Source organism: Delphinus delphis, chromosome 4, assembly GCF_949987515.2.
Source record: "Delphinus delphis chromosome 4, mDelDel1.2, whole genome shotgun sequence".
Classification (NCBI taxonomy): domain Eukaryota; kingdom Metazoa; phylum Chordata; class Mammalia; order Artiodactyla; family Delphinidae; genus Delphinus; species Delphinus delphis.
The window spans coordinates 10,605,953-10,620,274 of NC_082686.1; the positions used below are offsets into that span (position 1 = coordinate 10,605,953).

The 14,322-nt window shown below is 49.3% G+C and overlaps 1 pseudogene; it reads right to left on the minus strand.

Annotated features, from left to right (window-relative positions):
• Window positions 1–534: 534 nt before the first annotated feature.
• Window positions 535–14,322, minus strand: part of LOC132424198 (uncharacterized) — a 29,620-nt pseudogene continuing 15,832 nt past the window's right edge.

Genomic DNA, 14,322 nt, shown 5'->3' on the forward strand with positions numbered 1-14,322 from the left:
AAGCAGCCTCATTCTGTCATTCCCCAACAGCATTTGCATATTTTTAATTCATATACGTTTGAGGTTTAAACATGTTGGAAAATCCACATTTCCACCACATTTCCAACAATCTGATTGTTGAGGAGATTCACTAATTAACCACGGGGGTGGGGGAAGGGCTGTTATTTGTCATCGTGTTGAATAACTAGGAGCCCCTGCAGAGCAGAACTGAATTGGGAAGTGTGCTGGTCCAGGATCCTGTTTCATAAATAACCCAGGAGGGAGTTCCCTGGCGGCCTAGTGGTTAGGATTCCGGGCTTTCACTGCCGGGGCCCAGGTTCAATCCCTGGTGGGGCAACTGAGATCCCACAAGCCACGCGATGTGGCAAAACAAAACATACCATTAATAACCCTGGAATAAAGTCGAATTGTGTTGTCAGTTAATGCAGATTTCCAACAGTTCCCCTTACACCACTGGGGAAATACAGGTGGCTGGTCCCACTGCCCGGGAAGCCGTCAGACCCTAGAGTAGAAATCACAAGTCGACAAACAGCCTCACTCCTGATGGACGATGTCTGATGAGTGGTTCTGTGGCAGGTACAGCCTCACCTGAAATTCCAAAGCCAATCATGCTCACAGTCTGGTTACCTGGCCGATGATTATGAAGGGCCCCAAATCACGCATGCTTGAGTGCCCAGGACTCAAGCATCTCGCTAGCCCTGCTAGCGAGAGGGCTCAGTAAAATGCAAAACGACAGACACAGACAGGCAGAATCACACGGGACGCATCCTTTGCCATTGATTGGCTGTGTTCCTTAAAGAGATTTTCATAGACTATATTTCTCATCTGATGATAAGTAGCTTGGAGCCACCCATCCGAGAAAAGAAAATCAGCCCCTCAATGTATGCTACATCCAAGCAATGGGAGGTAAATGATGAGAGAAGTATACATTTCGTGCGGCTATTAATACTCGGGCTATAAACATTGACTTGCATGCAGTCAGCAAGCATTTAGGATTTTTCATGTCCAGAATCTTGTGAGAATTAGTGCCCGCAGGAGATGTGGGTTTTTGGAGAGCTTTAATTTTAGGTGAAATTGTACAGAACTCACTACCAACTAAATAGATTTTCTCAAATGTTCATTGCAAAGGATTAAATATACTATACAGGCATGTTATGACCAAAAGTGCATCGGCAGTTGGGGTACGTCATATTTTACAGCATTTAAAGAATCCTGTGGAATATTTGCATTAAGTGCCTATCAGGTAAAGTTCATCTAAAGGTCAACAATTCAGATGGAAATTACATAAAGAATTTACCTTAAAATTATCTGAGAAGAAGTTAGGGTATAATAAGAAATACATTTTTTTCTTCTCCAATTCTCGTGTCTTCTGATTCTAAAGTAGGACATGTAGGGAACTTTTTTTCAAGTATGCCGCCACGCTTGGCAATCTTTAATTCACATCTGAAATTCTCACTCTCGTGACTCACCAAAAGTTACACGGCAATCAGGTAGATGGATTTTATTCTCACATATCTCACTTTCTTCAGCACTCCCTCCCGCTGTTCGTGAAAGGTCATTTTAATCATGACTACGTTTATGAAAGCCAGAGAAGATTATTTGGAAGTGACTGAGATGCGGTCCCTACATGCACCGTTTCTCCTTCTTTCAAGATTCTGATTAGGGATCCGATGACCATTCTTTACAGCGACTGACAGCCAAGCCGCTCACAGCTTACAGTAGCCCCTGCTCACAGCTGTATCTTGCAAGGCTATCAAGAACGCCCCTCCTGGCTGACATTCATATTCTGGTCATGTGGAATTTGCAGTGTTTCTAACTCACTCTGTTCTGTGTTCCCTGTGCTCCACTGAGATGTTCCCTAAAACATCCCACTGCCCCAGCCCCGCCTGGGCTAACTCCACGATGATGTGTATACCATGAGAAACGTCCCATGTCTGCCCTACTCACCTCTGTCTGAATAACTAGCAGCTACCACTGTGCCCAGCCTGCAGTGCTTAATAAATGTTCCTGAAATAATTAGCCGACTCATTGATATTTGTCCTACGTCTCCACCATTAATGTCACTTCCCCTGAGAATCCCTCCCAGCTACTCCTGCTATGTCACCCATTGTGTCCCATAATTCCCTGTTGTAGTATGTATTGCCTTTTTAGCATAATTGTTAAATTGTCTGTCTTCGCTGTTAGAACATAAATCAAGTGGAGATGGGATTCCCGGTGGCCTTTGGCTCAGAGCAGACATTCAAAAAAAGTTGGATGGATGGACAGGTGGGTGGGTGAATTGGTAGATGAGTGGAATGGATGAATGGATGGATGGATGGAAGGATGGATGAATAGGTGGGTGATGAATGGATGGACAAATGGATGGATGGATGGATAGATGGATGGATGTGTAGGCAAATGGGTGGATGGATGGATAAATGGATGGATGGATGGATAGGTGGGTGGGGGGGATGGATGGATGGATGCAGATTTCAGAGGATGAAGAGTGAAAAGCTCACTGAGAAAAAATAGAAAAATAATAAGGCATGTTTCTCTCTCCTTAGTCAGTAGAGCCAATAATCAGCTCAGTGCTTTAATTCAACAAAATGCCAGGCTGCTAGAGCAACAAGAATGAAAGAAGGGCTTCCCTGGTGGCACAGTGGTTGAGAGTCCGCCTGCCGATGCAGGGGACATGGCTTCGTGCCCCGGTCCGGGAGGATCCCACATGCCGCGGAGCGGCTGGGCCCGTGAGCCATGGCCGCTGAGCCTGCGCGTCCGGAGCCTGTGATCTGCAACAGGAGAGGCCACAACAGTGAGAGGCCCGTGTACCGCAAAAAAAATAAGAAAAAAAAAAAAGAATGAAAGAGAAAGAAAAGGAGACATAATTGTGTTGGAGTAAAGCAATAGATGAGAAAAGAAGAAACTTTGCTTTTAAATTTTCTTTTCAGAACAGATTGATTGGCTAGAGGATGAGTGACTAGAAAGGAGCATCATGGAATTTTTCAGAATGATGGAAATGTTCTACATCTTGATGGAGGAACACAGTAATGACAGCAGTAACAACACCACAGTAGTAGTAAAACAAGTTTATACATTTGTCCAAAACGGATCAATCCGCATACTTAAAATGTGTGCATTTTGTTTTATGTAAAGTATGCCTCAATAAAGTTGATTTATTTTTAAAATCAGGATAAAGGAAAATATTTAAATCTTAGACAATGGACAAAAGTTGGGGGAAGGTCTTAATTCTCACCCTATCCTTGTAAAAACATTTTTCAAGTGTATAATGCTTTCATAACATTCTTAGAACACAGTATTATACAGCGAGGCAAAGCAGCTTCCCAGATTAGAGTGTGAGCATTCTGATTAATCTCTTCTAGAAGACCTTGATATGTCCATGACAATCTGTTAACTTTAAAAAGTAACCTGGGTCATAGTTCTTTCCCTAAAGTTTAATATATGACTAATTTTTCATATGTTCAGAACCAACCAATTACTACTTCAAGAATATATTCATCCATGGGACTTTGCTGGGGGCACAGTGGTTAAGAATCCGCCTGCCAATGCAGGGGACACGGGTTCAATCCCTGGTCCGGGAAGATCCCACATGCCGCGGAGCGGCTGGGACCGTGAGCCATGGCCGCTGAGCCTGCGCGTCCGGAGCCTGTGCTCCGCAACGGAAGAGGCCGCAGCAGTGAGAGGCCCGCGTACCACAAAAAAAAAGAAAAACCACAAGAAGATGTGACCTGTTTTCATTTGGTATCTGGCTGCCAATCTACTGTTTCCCTAAACCTAACTGTGCAGTGTTCAGCCCCCGAGCTGCTTCCACTTCAAATCAGTTACTTCAAGTTTTCTCTGCTGAATTTCATAAATGATTTGTCTTCCTGTTTTGTTGAGAACTGCTCTGTTCCAGATTCTTGATGGATTTAACCCTCACAGTGCTTGGGGCTTCACCAAAACAGGTGTCACTCTTCTCCCTGAAGTTACTCAGTATCTCTGACCGAGTCTACTGTCATAACCTATTGAGAGGTTATCCTCTGCACCGATGTTTTTCTTTTCTTTTTTCCTCTTTCTACCCCTGGAGGCTCATCAGGAAAACAATGGGAAGAGTTTCCCCTTCCAAAGTGTTGAACCAGGATACTGTACTTCTAAGACTGGGCTTCATTAGCCTCCAGATGAGGTCAGCAAGATCTCCTTGGATCCTGGTGTCTGGGGCTCCCCTCTCTGAAAGGTCAAGGTCTTCCTGGTGGGTAGTCCAGTTTCCAATGTCTAAGAAAAGAGACAGAGTGAAGAATCTGTGCTCAGAGCTGGGAGGTTTGGGTTGGGGTGGGAGAAACAGAAGGCGGGGCTATAAAAGGAGAGAGCTGACCTTGGAAGAGGTTGACTCATCCTTGTGAGGGTTTCAGGACCAAGTGTGAAGCCAAACTTGGCATGGCTCGAGTCACTGGCATCTCCCACTAAGGATCCTCTTCTTGGCCTGGGTCTTGCAGGCCTGAGCAAGGACCAGAGGCAGCCCCCGTCAATCAAGGACCAGGCCCTCCATGGTGGGGGGCTCAGGAGGCACAACCCCGGGCTCCCTGTGTTCATAGAAAGAGTCCCCTACATCGACTTCCACTGAACTGCCGGCCAATCCCAGGAGGCGAGTTTCTGAGCAAATTTCATTTTACCCTGTGCTTGGGATGTTTGGTTTTTTGTTTGTTTTTATTTTGCTTTTCATTTAGACAAAATGTGCCCAAGTCCAAAATTTCTTTTTTATCTTAATTTCCACGCAGGACCCTTAGGCCTGTCCGTCCTCCCATGTTCCCATCAGTAGCAACACCATTCACCCAGCTCAGCTGAGAAACCCTTTGTCTCACTCTCCTCTCCAACCCATTAGCAAATGTTCTCCCCTCTGTCTTCAAAATACATTCAGAATCTCCCTCCTTCAGGTCACCTGGCCCTCCGAGGTCTCTGCCCTGGGGCACTGCAGAGCTTCCTGTGTGGTCACCTGCTCTGCCCCCGCCTCTTCCAGTCACTTGTCCACAGAACCAGAGGGACCCTTGTTACGGTACATCAGATCCCGCCACACCCTTGCTCACTGCCACCCCCGCCCCCCGCACCAGGACTTTCTGTGTGATGGGCTGGATGGTGGACCCCAAAGATATCCAGGTTCTAATCCCTGGGACCTGTGGATGTGACCTTACAGGGCAACGGGAACTTTGCAAGTGTGATTAAGATAAAGATTTAGAGATGAGGAGATTATCCTGGTGGGCCCCACGTGTAATCACAAGAGTCCTGATAAGAGAGAAGCAGAGACAGATGTGATGACAGAGAAGAGATTTGAAGATGCTACACTGTTGGCTTTGAAAATGGAGGAAGAGACCATGAACCAAGGGATGCAAGAAATACAGCTCTTGAAGCTGGAATAGGCAAGAAAAAGGATTCTCCCCCAGAGCCTCCGGGTGCACGTGGTTCTGCCCACACCTTGACTTCAGCCCAATGAAACTGATTTTGTTTGTTTGTTTGTTTTTGTTTGTTTTGTTTTGTTTTTGTTTTTTTGCGGTACACGGGCCTCTCACTGTTGTGGCGTCTCCCCTCGCGGAGCACAGGCTCCGGACGCGCAGGCTCAGCGGCCATGGCTCACGGGCCCAGCCGCTCCGTGGCATGTGGGATCTTCCCAGACGGGGGCACGAACCCATGTCCCCTGCATCGGCAGGCGGACTCTCAACCACTGCGCCACCAGGGAAGCCCTGAAACTGATTTTTGATCTCAGCCCGCAGAACTTAAGGAGAGTAAATGCTATATTAAGGTACAGTGTGTGTGGTAATTGGTTATAGCAGGAGTAGGAAGCTAATATATACCCCCGCTCCCCGACTTAGAATTTAAAATCCTTACTGGGCTTTGAGGCCCTCTTCCTCCAGGCCTTTGTCCTTTCTCTCCGACCTCCCTGTCTACACTCTCTCCCTGGCTCAGCACTGGCTAGTTACACCAACATGCTAAACACACTCCCCTGTATTCAAGTTTGCCAAAGATACTAATTACCATGAAGTTCCCAGGACAGGACTGAAAGGAGTGTGCATGGTGATTCTCAGGCCTTTGCCTTGGGCCCCAAATACCAGCAACTACTGGATTTCCTGTCCGGAAGAAAGTTACACCCTAGACCAATGTTGCCGGACACCCAGGGCAGATGACCCATACTGGCCCCCGCCTGGTTGTGCCACATGGGCTAGGCAGCAGGTGGGCCCCCGAGCCAGCAATGGAAATCACGAATTACCAAAAATTCAGAGTACTTTCTGGAAATGAAGTTTCCTCCCCAGGAAGCAAGGTGTTTGGATCTTGACTGGGACACACTCTTGGCACGCTCCACGGATGGTGGTCGCAGGAAGGTACTGACCGACAGATGTCCTTAAGGGCTCAGGCTAAAGGGGACGTCAATGGGGACATTCCCGGTCCTAATGCCCAGTCTTGGGTGACTGCAGCAAAGATCTCAAGGCCTCCAAAGTAAGGGTTTGGGCGGCCAAGAACAGGAGCTGTACAAGGCCATATATGGTGATGGGCTGCCCCCCGCCCCCCGATCCCGAGGGTCCTAGACTCAGGCCACGTGGCAAGGGCACCCTGAGGGACGTGCTTTGTTCGCCCAAGTGAGCCTGAGCCCCACTCACAGCCTCTTCCAACTGCAGAAGCTGATGGAGACCTGGAGGAGGGAAAGGGAAGGGGAAGGTGGGGTAGAATACAGGATGGTCATGGCGCCAGGCAAGGCCTGCGTGCAGCGGCGCGTTGCTGGCCCGCAGATCTCAGGGCCTTACCTGCAGGCCTGTGGAACCTGGCGGCCAGGGGCCGGGGATCCTCTTCTACCACCAAAAAGACAAGCCGCTCGGCCTGTCGTGAAGGACCCAGAAAATTGTGACCTGGAGCTCACCCAGTGGAGCTGTGCTCAGGAAGAAGAGACTAGAAAGAGTGCCTGAGACGGCCCCAATGAGAAGAACCTACCGCCGATGATGCGAACACTGCAGTGTGGCTGGGAGGGGGCCTCCAGACACACAAAAGGGACAGGAGAAGGAGGCAGCGCAAGCCCCTCTTCAATCAGGGACCATCCGCTTCACTCTCCATCCTCGCCGCCACCGCCAGACCACGGGCAGAGGCGGAGGCGTGCTCATCCGCCAGCAGGGACCTGGCCATGGAAGCCCCCTACCCTTGCACTGCCACTCCCCTGCGGCAGGGCTAACTCCCCTGCAGAGACGCAGGCTGAGAGGGAGGAGACCTCAGGCATAGGCACAGCCCGCCTTCTCCTGGGAGAGAGCCGGGAATCCAGGAAGAGGCGCATGGCCTTGGGATGCGGCTGAGCTCCCGCCTTCTGGGACCTCCCGCCTTCTGGGACCGCCCGCCAGCCAAGGCCGGCAGCGGCCCCTGCTGCCCGTATTGAGCTGTACACACTCAGGGAGTACGGAGGAGAGACGTGCAGCAGCGAGCGGGGAGCGGAAGTTCTGGGGTGGAGGCTGACATTCTGCAGGACGGGAGGTGAGGCAGACAGGTGACCTGGACAGGCAAGGGGGCTCAGCAGGAGGCCATCCCTGGTCTGATGAGACAGTCCCGTTGTCCCCAGTCGTAAGAGAGTTCCCAGAGCTTAGCAGAAGTCCGGCTGAGGCCGCGCTCCCTGGGGTTAGAAAGGATGGGATTGGTGAGAATGCAGTTGTGAATTGGGGTCGAGGGGTTGTGGTTGGTGGACTGACGAGGTTGACCCCCAAGATTCCCACCGCCATCCCTGGGGAACCAGCCCCTCCCTTGAGTGTGGGCAGGCCCTGTGGCTGTGACGGGCTATCACCCCCATGATGATATCACCTGATATGGGAAAAGGGATTTCGCAGTTAGAACGCAGTACCCGACTCAGTTGACTTTGAGTTAATCCAAAGGAAGATGCTCCCGGGTGGGCCTGACCTAATCAGGCGAGTCCTCAAAGGAGAGCAGAGCCGTAGCAGGGTTTTCCTGCTGGCCGGGAAGAGGCAAGCTGTGAGAGGAGGGCCGTGTGCCAGGCACCTGGGGGCAGCTTCTAGAAGCCGAGAGCAGTCCCTGGCCAACAGCCAGCTAGAAAAGGGGATGTCAGTTCTACAGCTGCAAGGAAATGACTTCTGCTAACAACTGCGTGAGTTTGAAAGAGGACTCCGAGCCTCAGGTGAGATCGCAGCCCTGGCTAACACCTTGACTCCAAGGGGGTCTCACCTGGGGAGAGACCCTGAGCAGAGGACGCAGCCGTCACAGACCTGGATCCTGACCCACCGAAACTGTGAGATGATAAATGTGTTCTCTGAAACTTCCAAGTTGGTGGTAATTCATTGAGCAGCGATAGAAAACTAATACAGAGGTGGAAGGTGTAACCTCAGAAGGGAGGTGTGGCATCTTCATCGGGCCAGGCTCACAGTGCCGCGTGACCTGTCCAAGGCCAGCTCCTCTGGGGCAGCCTGTGTGGCCCCGTGAGCTGTCAGCCCCCAATGAACCTGATATCTCCTCAGGCCATCCCTTTGTTGCACGCTGCAGGCCATGTGGACTCAAACACTGATCTCTCCTCTCCCCTTTAATGCGGCGTTTATAAACATATTTTAATAGTTACATTAAGCTCTTTCCTAAGCAATTTTGCAACAAAATACAGCTTTGAATTTGGGTGGGTTTTTTTTCAAGGATACAATACTCTTAGTACAAAGCATTGTTATAAAATGTGCAGGGCTTCCCTGGTGGCGCAGTGGCTGAGAGTCCGCCTGCCACTGCAGGGGACACGGGTTCGTGCCCCGGTCCGGGAAGATCCCACATGCCGCGGAGCGACTGAGCCCGTCAGCCATGGCCGTTGAGGCTGTGCGTCCGGAGCCTGTGCTCCGCAACGGGAGACGCCACAACAGTGAGAGGCCCGCATACCGCAAAATAAATAAATAAATAATAAAATGTGCAAAGTAAGGTTACTATGATTTTAAAAATCAGGCTTCCCATGATTATCAGAACCAGTGGAAGAGTAGAAGCCCAGATAGTGCCACACATAGGCCACTGCACTATTGTCATGTTTCACTCAAGGCTCACTCAGTAAGTATTTATTCAGCAACCAGATGTGCCAGGCACTGTTGGCACAGCTGGAGATGAGGTGATGGAGACCAACACAGAGCCCACTCTCAAAGAGCTTAGTAAGAGGAACTAGACAATCAACATGCAAATAAATAAATTAAATAACTTCAGATAGTGAGAGACGCCATGAAGAAGATAAAGAAGATGCATTCATTTCCTATCGCTGCTGGTAGCAAATTACCACAAATGCAGGGCCTTGAAACCACATAAATTTATTATCTTACAGTTCTAGAAATCAGATTTCTAAAATAAGGTGCCCTCAGGTCTGCATTCATTCCGGAGGCTCTAGGGGAGAATCCTCACCTCTTTTAGCTTTCAGAAGCCACCTGTGTTCCCTGGCTCATGACCCCTTCCTTGCACACCAGGCCTTTGCTTCTGTCATCTGTTTTTTTGTTTGTTTGTTTGTTTTTGCGGTATGCGGGCCCCTCACCACCGCGGAGCACAGGCTCCGGATGCGCAGGCCCAGCGGCCATAGCCCATGGGCCCAGCCGCTCCGCGGCATGCGGGATCCCCCCAGACCAGGGCACAAACCCACACCCCCTGCATCGGCAGGCGGACTCCCAACCGCTGCGCCACCAGGGCAGCCCTGTCATCTGTTTTAATCACCTCCCCTTCACCCTCTTCATGAAGGAGGGATTCCTACCGCAGGGTTATGGGGATGGATAAACACGCAACACCCAACACAGGACAGATGAGATAAAAAGCAGCTTATTAGTCACACACACTCACAGCCCGGGAGAGGGGGATGCTGCATACCATGCAGGGGCACATGGGGGTTACACTCAGGACAGAGTGAACAAGCAGGGCGGTGGAAGGCAGGCTCTGTAGTAACAAGAGGGTGGGATGGCCCCTGGTTCCCACGGGAGAATGTGACCGGCTTGTCTGAGTAATTCTACCAGCCGGGAGGGAACGGAAACCCACTACTCAGGGGTAAGCAGGAACTGGGCCTGATCTGTTTGATAAGGGGTGGGGGGGCTGGGTGTTTAGCTGGGGGACCTTATCCACAGGAACAGAGTGGGGAGGGAAACTTGCTGTTGGGCCATAAGAGGGCCTCCAATTTCACCAGATGTCAAGACCACATAATCTTGAGTCTCATTTTATGTCTTACACCCCATGGTCACATCTATTGTCAGGAAATGGTTGAGTCAAAATTTCAACCTATGTTAGTCTGACGCCAGATCTCTGGTTCTAACCACTTCACTGCTCATCCCTCTTGCACTGTGAACCGTGGCAGCCAGTGTGCAAAGGTGGCCCCCAAGGAGCCACACCTGCCAGCATCAGTACCCTGGGGACGTCTGCTCCCACACTGAGTCTGCATTGCCTCTAAGACTTGAGTAAACCAACAGAACATGCTGAAAGTGACACTGTGCCTGTTCTGATCCTAGGAGGGCTTGACAGCCTCTGCTTCTGCCCTCCTGGCAGCCAGCTGCTGTGTAAGAAGTCCAACTACCTCTTGTGGAGAGAGGCCACACAGAGAGACCTTAGAGGGTAAGACCCCTCCATGGAGACAAAGGCCACAGGGAGGAGCACCAAGATGGCCGAGACGTCATCTTGGAATGTTCTAGCAAAATAGAGCCCTCGGAGACTGTACTGCTAGCCAACCTCATGGAGCAGAAGAGCTGCCAGCTGACACCAGCCAATCCACAGCCCAGTGTGAGAGAATACAGTGGTGGCTGTTTTAAGTCACTAAGTTTTGGGGTCGTTTTTTACTTCTACATAATTAAAATCCCAGTTTATATCTTCTCTTAGCTAACTTTATATCAGTACCATTAGTGAAGCATAAATACTTCAGACCAGTGCTGTAGTAAGGAATACGACCTGATTCTCTGTGTGAGAAGAACACTTGGGTGAATATATTCATATATCAATAAAAAAGGGTGAAGAGGGCTTCCCTGGCGGTGCAGTGGTTGAGAGTCCGCCTGCCGATGCAGGGGACACGGGTTCGTGCCCCGGTCTGGGAAGGTCCCACATGCCGCGGAGCGGCTGGGCCCGTGAACCATGGCCGCTGAGCCTGTGCGTCCGGAGCCTGTGCTCCGCAACGGGAGAGGCCACAGCAGTGAGAGGCCCACGTACCGCAAAAACAAAAAACAAAACAAACAAACAAAAAAAGGGTGAAGAAGGACTGCTAGCTGTATTGCATTTTTTATCATATATATTCACTTCTATGGATATTTTTATAAAGGTGTCCAGTGACTGCTTGCTCACTCTTTGCATATTTCCCATGTTTTTAAAAATACATTCTGTCCTAATGTTTGATTATTCTGAAGCCTTTCAAGAGAGAGTTACCTCATAGATGTCCTTCCAGAAAACACCAAATCGTGAGTGAAACCGATTAGCTAACCTAGACCTGAGGCGATGAGTTAGGCTCTTTGTATGCCTCCGAAGAACGATGGTCTGTGGTTCTAGATGGTGCTGTCATTGTGCAGTCCCTGGTCTAAAAACATTCTAAAAGCCAGAGTAAGTGTCTAAATTTTTTCAGATGCTAAAGCCGCTGGTCCTCAGTGGTCCTCTCACCTCTTACATTGCGATGCAGTGGAGTTTTAAGGCCGAGCATTGTATTAACCTGAATAGGACCTGCTCAGTTTCATCTCATCACCGACTCAGGTCCTCTCATGGGCAAGGGAGAGCTGGGATACGCTACCCCTGTCCCATCATTTAATCCCCTCAAGAGAGATATTCAGGGCTGACCCGCTGATGTGTGTTTATGTCTCGCACCATCAGAGGTGTGCTTTCCTTCTTTCAGAAAGAAGTCTTGACATGCTTACGTGGGTCAGGCCCTTGTTCCCCGCACACTTTTCCACCCAGGCCTCTCTCAGGAACTCCAGAATTGCCTATCCGGCAGGGCTCATTGATTTCCAATCCGCATTTCCAGATCTCAGCCCTGTCCACCCAGTGACTCAAGCTAGGGCCATGGAAGGTGGCCTCCTTATCCCCGACTTCAGTCACTTTTGCAAGTCCCGGTCCCTCTCTGTTCTATCTTTAGGATGTGCCCCCTGTGTTCCCACCCCATCAGACCCTCACCCTTTCTCACTGTATTATAGGCAAAGCCTCGCCCATCCATTCTCCACACAACAGCTCGAGTGAGCTTTCTAACACATAGGTCTGATCTTCATACCTCCTTCATCTTCATCCTAAAGTCCAAACTCAGTCTCCTAAGGTGCATCCACTTACACTGGAAATCCTTTCTCACCTCCCGCAGAGACAGCAAGCACAGTGGGCATCTGCGCTTCTCTGGACGTACGTGCCATGCTTCCACCTCTGTCTTCACCCGCGATGTCTTTCTCTGACTTTCCAGCTTCTAGTTGTTCTCAGGGAACTTCTCAGGCATCATGTCCTTTGGGATGACTTGCCTGCCACTTGCCTGTCCCATCAAATGGAGCTGTGTGTCCCTGGGACTTACCTGGCGGTCCAGTGGTTAAGACTCCGAGCTCCCACTGCAGGGGGCGTGGGTTTGATCCCTGGTCGGGGTACTCCGTGTCCCTGCCCCGGCTCCTGCAAACCCATTGAGTTCCCGGCACAGCTCTCACCCCACTGATCTAGACCCCAGTGGTTGGCCTCCCTTCCAGCCCCCAGCCAGTTCACCAGCTGATTTATTTGTCTCTGGTTTCTCAGCACCCAGCAGAGGTTTGGAATGAAATCATCGCTCAATAGCTACTTGTTGAATGAATTGCTTACAACCCAGCTCGATCCCTTTTTCTTTAACTCTGTATGGGTGTAGTTCCCTCAAGCACTATTGAGCGGGCCGTGTCTGTGTGGGAGGCTAGAACCTAAGGCAGGTGACGCACACGAATATTTCACCGGGGTGTTTTCTGGGTGCAGACTCTGTGCACCAACATGGAAACGCGGGCCTGGCTTTCCCCAGATGCGTCCAAGAGAGGCTGGTTCTTACCTCCACGCCCCCAGCTGTGTTCACATTGTGTGATTTATCCAACCAGCGGAGTTAAGCTAAAGCAAGAAATCACTGATGAGAAAACCTTTGATTTCTCACATGGAAGTATGACACGCACGCATGAGAAAACAGTGATGAGAAAACATTTCAAAGATATGATCAGTCTAGACACCTAGCAGTTTTCTGAAAGGTTGTCCCCTTGGGATCTGCAGGGCCCGCCTTAAGGAGCTGGGACAGAAGGGACATTCCTGAGTTTTTGACCTGGACCTGCAATATGGAACCACTGCAGCCACAGAATTCTTTTTCTTTTTTTAAGAAGCAACTATTTATGTATTTATTTTAAATAGATAAGGGTTTATTTGTTCACATATACGCAGAAGCCCAAAGATTGGCAGATCAGATCTGACACAGTGGCTCAAAAATCAACAGGGGACCCAAACACCTTCCCATTTTTCTTGTTGCAAGGCAGTCTCTATTGTGTCTGCTCTTGCACTGTCTTCCACGTAAAGAGCATGAGTTTGGAGGCTTAGTTTGATTATGATGTATATTTCAATTTTTAATACATTGAATATGTAGCATCACATATATGGAATTCAACTGATGTGGCTATCTTTGTTTCTTATAAAGTAAGGCACAGGGCTTCCCTGGTGGCGCAGTGGTTGAGAGTCCGCCTGCCGATGCAGGGGACGCGGGTTCGTGCCCCGGTCCGGGAGGATCCCACATGCCGCGGAGTGGCTGGGACCGTGAGCCATGGCCGCTGAGCCTGCGCGTCCGGAGACTGTGCTCTGCAACGGGAGAGGCCACAACAGTGAGAGGCCCACGTACCGAAAAAAAAAAAAAAAAAAAAAAAAGTAAGGCACAGTCCTTCGGTCCTAGGTAAATAATGTACTCTTAATATATTAAAAACTCATGAGAAGTATGACCTTCTGCATCACCATTTGATGGGTAGGAATAATGGTTGTAAAACTTGGTTGCTGAATTGAAGTGTTCTTTTGTAAGTGTCAAAATGGTAGCATAGGGAAAGAGTACAGGTTGCGGGGGATATGCATTAAGAATCTTGCTATTGTTGCCTTCTACATAGAATGGAATAAACAGGTTATGAAGACTTGTATTTGTAAAGATAAAAACAATGCAGCCACATAATTCTGAATGCACAATAGTGATCCGTTCCTGAGGAATTCCCTGTTGAGTCTGAAAACAAAATAATCTCTGCATGTGAGGCATTTAACATACAAGTGCTATACAACTCTACTGACAAAGAGTATATGTTGAAATTACTTTTAAACAATGTTTCTTAAAAAAAAAAAGAAAACTGCCATTAAAAAGTTTTTGTTTTTGTTTTTTTCCCCAGAAACTTCTGTCTTGTCTCA